Genomic DNA, 5,666 nt, shown 5'->3' with positions numbered 1-5,666 from the left:
GGACCAGGGCTGCCACGCTGGCAGGAAGTGTGGCGCCTAAGTGATGGGCGCTGCACAGTAGGGTGCGGCGCCCAGCTGTCGGGCGTCACACCGAAGAGTCAGCAGAATGAAATTTTTTCGTGACCAGGTCAGTTTGTGATTTGATTTCTGCCTCAGGTCAAATATGTGATTTCTGCCGACACCATGGCCATGCCGCGTCGCGTCGTGGGGCGTAGACAGCTGCTTTTTTGGGCCGTGTGTTACTCTGTTTATCGGCGCGCTCGGGCACTGCCACCTGGGTCCCGCTTCCCTTGACCCTACTCGTCATTGGGGATCATCTATTTATCTGTGTTCGCTTTGACCCGTCGCCCATCTCTGCGCCTTCTGTTCGAGTGGGTGGTTTCTCTGCTCGGGTTGGTGGCTCGGTTAGATTTGCTCGTCCGCCCGCGTATTGCCGCCGTGCTGCGGACTGTGGGCACCATGCTGGGATGGCCCGCTGATCTGTGACCCGTCCCCGTCGTCTTGGGTGTGGCTTGCTTGGTGCCATGCTGCTGTGCCCGACGCGCGGCCGGGGCGCAGTGGACGTGCGTGTGTCACTCCGTGGGCTCGCTGCCGCGTCGCGTGCGTCTGCCATGCCCAGGCTGCTGAGTGCCCTTCTTCCTTGTCTCCACCCCGCTGCAGCCTCTCCTCGTGGTCGTGGCTCGCCTAGCTTCCTTCGACTGTCCTCTGCTGCGGTCTGTTGCGGTGGCCTCATTTGCTCTATGGGCGCCGCTGGTTGGGTTCGTGCTGCTGTTCTTCTTGTGTTCTTCCCCACGCCTCTCTTCTTGCTTCGCTCTACTGATTTCACGTAGTTGGGCTTCCTTCGATTGTGTGCAGCTTGGTTCGACTTGCCGTTGTCGCCTGCGTTGAGCTGTGGGTCTTTCTGTCCTTCTCGTTCTGGTTAGTGGGCGCCCCTTCTACTTGCCTATAAGATGTTTGATGAAATGCGCTCGTGATGTTCGGTGAAATGCATCTGTGCTAACGTTTGTTCTATGGTTTAGGTTGTTTTCCTCGTCTGTCCTGATGTTTGGATTGCGTGCTCCTCCTTCCTAGCTTTGGTAAATAGGCTGTTCTTTTGCTTCTCTGAACCGCTACGAGCCGCGATTGTTTCTTGCTTGCATTTGCATCTTTCATCCCGTGCTTGTCTTTTGACCTGTTCTTTTCTAAATTGCGCAGGTTGTACGATCTCGCCCGTTGCTGCTTGCCATTTGGTTATGTGGTACAGTGTGAATCCGGTGGCAGCCCAGATCTGAACTGCGCATAGGGGCCGGTGTTCTCGGCCAGATTTGGGCGTTCTTGCTGACTTTCTGTCTAACCTATCCACAAGTATACTCAGTGGCGGAGCTAGCTCCCGACGACCTGGGGCAGCTACCCGGGCTGCTCCGGCCATTCTTCACTAAAAATACAAAGAAACCATGATCAGCATTACTAATTACTTGGGCAAATGCTGGGCAACATCGTCGTGTAAAGACTTTGCCCCGGCTCCTTCAGCTGGCTGGCTCCGCCACTGAGTATACTAGCCCATTTCTGTTTATTTGATTTTCCTTTCCAAGTGCATGGTTTAATTTATCCTGGTTTGCATACCTTTTTTATGTTACCTTGGTGGTCGATGCAGAATCACAAATGCAAAATGAGATGCGCAAATGTGACGACAGACCTATGATTCGCGTTCACAACTTGTTCTTGTTAAAAGAACTACTCTACAAGTTTGTTGCAAGTTACAGTAATTGTGAGGATATGATACCTTATAGAAATGATGCCTTAGTGTTTCTTGCTTGCATCTGCATTGTTGCATGCCATGATTGTGTTCTGACCAGTTCATTTCTGTATTTTACAGGTTGTATGATCTTGTCCGTTGCTGCATCTCCGTTCTGCTCGTTGCTTCATCGCCGTTACAATTTTTGAGATATCTAAGCTGACGTCTCGAATAGTTCAGAACATTCAGTCGGAACTGCAGGAGTCATCTTCACCTTAATCTAAAATAAGAAGGTTTTCCTTTTGCTAGATCTCTGAAAAATCTGTAGTGGAGTAAGCGCTGGCATTACCTATTGCTCTAGTTTTTGAAGTTAATTGCAGCTGGCAAAGCTTGCACTAATGTTTTGAGTTCCATTGTTCGCTGTGTGGAAGTTACTGAATTCTATAGTAGTGGAACACTTGTTCTGGTCTGGTCATCCTGTAATTTTCCTTTTTGCAGCTTAACTATTGTAGGGTAGACAGACTCTATACATACTGAAGAAATGTGCCCGTCCGACAGTCCTTCATGCTCAGTTGTAGACTTGTAGTGATAGCTTTGGGTACTGTATGCACTCTTTCATGTAATTGTGTTACCCCGGCGAAATTTATAACTATGATCTCACATACTTCAACTTAGATCTCAGGAAGCGCGGGTGCACTACATTATGGAATGAAGGGAGCATCTTATACTGAGTTTATGAGGAAACAACTGGACTGATGTTAATAATCCAGTGTTGACAATAAAAAAAGGTGGAAGCACATTGAGTGGCTTTAGTTTTGTTACCGGACGTACAATGTACCTTTACTGCACTGTTATGGATTCAGATAAACTGGGCGTGGTGCATGCCTTTGTATTGTGTTCGTGAATGTTGCTTTCTCCATGTCAAGTCTTTTGTTCTTAGAAAAAAACTCTTTTGTTGCATCCACATTAACCATATATATACATTTTCCATATATATTTCTATTTCTTTTGTTCGAATTGTAACTTGTTGGTACAAAATAAAGGCCTCAATTTGCCAATAATTCTTTTCCCTAATTTATTTTTTGCAAATAGCTCTTGGTTTAAATCTGGGTCTTGTGGTGCTGGAGAAGGACGTGTGGCACACATTCTTCTCAGCTATCTTCTCCTCTGATTGGGCCCAGCCCAGCAAACATTCATGTGCCGGATAAGCTACTTTTGGAAGCTTTGGTATATATTTTGAGCAAATATTTCCTTTCTTTAATGCATGATAGAACATCCAACAGCAAGCAATATAAGAAAAAACTTTGGTACAATTGCAATATATTATAGGATAAAAATATATCCTCTACCATGCTAACCATTCATTTGCAAAGTTATCTAAAAAGACATATCAATCCAAATAACAAGGCCATTGTACCAAGATCACCCAAGTGCATTCTTAAGTTAAGCAAAATACTTGCATTTAATTCTTGGTTTGGATTGGGCTTTTTTGCCATTCAGTGCAACGGGAGTTTGCATGTTTGGATAGCCATATCTTAATAAATTATGGGTTTGATCTTTAAATGTGCTTGAACATAATCAAGTCAAGGAAGATGTCGCGTCGCATCTTCGTGGAAAGTAGAGTTGTCTCTCATATACCTACCTTGCGCCATTTGGTTCTAGGTTATCCATTAAGATAACAAAATATGCATGCTCAAGTATATATTTTCAAAGATAAACTATCCTTCATTTTCATCTTAAAGGGTTTGAGTTAGTACCCTAAGTGGTTACTAAAACCTACTTCTAATGAATTCAAATATTTGCAAAACACTTGGGTTTGACATGGTCTCTGCACTTGCCCAAACATAAAGTTACTGAAAAAATGCATATTTTCAACGCGTGCATGGTTTTAAATGGGTCTCTGCGCCATTTGGCACAACTGGTCATCTAGTAAACTCATAATATAACCGTCATTGAAACTTTAAGCGTGCGGACTGATGACCCACAAGTGTATGGGATCTATCGTAGTCCTTTCGATAAGTAAGAGTGTCGAACCCAACGAGGAGCAGAAGGAAATGATAAGCGGTTTTCAGTAAGGTTTTCTCTGCAAGCACTGAAATTGTAGGTGATAGATAGTTTTGTGATAAGATAAATAGTAACGAGTAACAAGTAAATAAAGTAAATAAAGTGCAGCAAGGTGGCCCAATCCTTTATGTAGCAAAGGATAAGCCTGGACAATTTCTTATAATGAGAAAAGAGCTCTCGAGGACACATGGGAATTATCATCAAGCTAGTTTTCATCACGCTCATATGATTCGCGTTCGGTACTTTGAAAATTTGATATGTGGGTGGACCGGTGCTTGGTTACTGCCCTTACTTGGACAAGCATTCCACTTATGATTAACCCCTATTGCAAGCATCTACAACTACAAAAGAAGTATTAAGGTAAACCTAACCACAACATTAAACATATGGATCCAAATCAGCCCCTAACGAAGCAACGCATAAACTAGGGTTTAAGCTTCTGTCACTCTAGCAACCCATCATCTACTTATTACTTCCCCATGCCTTCCTCCAGGCCCAAATAATGGTGAAGTGTCATGTAGTTGACGTTCACATAACACCACTAGAGGAAAAGACAACATACGTCTCATCAAAATGTCGAACGAATACCAAATTCACATGACTACTAATAGCAAGACTTCACTCATGTCCTCACGTAACTACTCACAAAGCATATTCATGTTCATAATCAGAGGAGTAATAATATGCATTAAGGAACTGAACATACGATCTTCCACCAAGTAAACCAATTAGCATCAACTACAAGGAGTAATCAACACTACTAGCAACCCACAGGTACCAATTTGTGGTTTGGATACAAGATTGGATACAAGAGATGAACTAGGGTTTTGAGAGGAGATGGTGCTGGTGAAGATGTTGATGAAGATTGACCCCCTCCCGATGAGAGGATCGTTGGTGATGACGTTGCTGATGATTTGCCCCTTCTGGAGGGAAGTGTCCCCGGCAGAACAGCTCCGCCGGAGCCCTAGATTGGTTCCGCCTCGTGGCGGCGGAGTTTCGTCCCGTAAGCTTGCCCATGATTTTTTCCAGGGTAAAAGCCCTCATATAGCAGAAGATGGACACCGGGGCGCCACCAGGGGGGCCCAGGAGATAGGGGGCGCGCCCAGTAGGGGTGGGCGCGCCCCCCACCCTCCTGGCCAGGGTGTGGGCCCCCTGATGTATTTCTTCCGCTCAATAATTCTTATTAATTCCAAAAACAGGTTTCGTGGAGTTTCAGGATTTTTGGAGCAGTGCATAATAGGTTTCCAATGTTTGCTCCTTTTCCAGCCAGAATTCCAGCTGCCGGCATTCCCCCTCTTCATGGTAAACCTTGTAAAATAAGAGAGAATAGCCATAAGTATTGAGATATAATGTGTAATAACATCCCATAATGCAATAAATATTGATATAAAAGCATGATGCAAAATGGACGTATCAACTCCCCCAAGCATAGACCTCGCTTGTCCTCAAGCGGAAGCCGAAATCGGAAAATATGTCCACATGTTTAGAGATAGAGGTGTCGATAAAAATAAAATACGGACATGAGGGCATCATGAGCATTCTTGTAACAGCAACATATATAGATTTTATCATACGATTTCCTATGCTCAAGTAACAATCAATTCACAATGTCAAGTATGGTTCAGAAACTTCATTGAGAACTAACAAAGTATAATCTTAGTCACTGAAGCAATTGAAATTTATCATAACATCAGAAAGAGTCAATAATAGAGCTTTTCAGCAAGTCCACATACTCAACTATCATGTAGTCTTCTACAATTGCTAACACTCACGCAATACTTGTGGTTATGGAGTTTCAGCCGGACACTGAGAAAGATAGGGGCTTATTGTGTTGCCTCCCAATGTATTCACCTTTAGGTGATGTCAACAATAATAGCCCATGCTAACT

The 5,666-nt window shown here is 44.1% G+C and overlaps 1 long non-coding RNA gene across 2 annotated transcripts; it reads left to right on the top strand.

Annotated features, from left to right (window-relative positions):
• The first annotated feature begins 371 nt into the window (after positions 1-371).
• On the top strand, positions 372-2,691 carry LOC119336102. Of its 2 annotated transcripts, XR_005162213.1 has the most exons (5): positions 372-758; positions 856-918; positions 1,020-1,076; positions 1,195-1,747; positions 1,856-2,691. It is a non-coding gene; the product is annotated as an uncharacterized LOC119336102 (long non-coding RNA). The 2 variants fall into 2 exon arrangements; XR_005162212.1 differs by having other exon boundaries at positions 1,195-2,691.
• Positions 2,692-5,666: the final 2,975 nt, after the last annotated feature.

Source organism: Triticum dicoccoides, chromosome 7B, assembly GCF_002162155.2.
Source record: "Triticum dicoccoides isolate Atlit2015 ecotype Zavitan chromosome 7B, WEW_v2.0, whole genome shotgun sequence".
In the NCBI taxonomy this organism is placed as follows: domain Eukaryota; kingdom Viridiplantae; phylum Streptophyta; class Magnoliopsida; order Poales; family Poaceae; genus Triticum; species Triticum dicoccoides.
The sequence above is the reverse complement of the archived record's forward strand: the minus strand, read 5'-3'. Positions and strand labels throughout refer to the sequence as shown.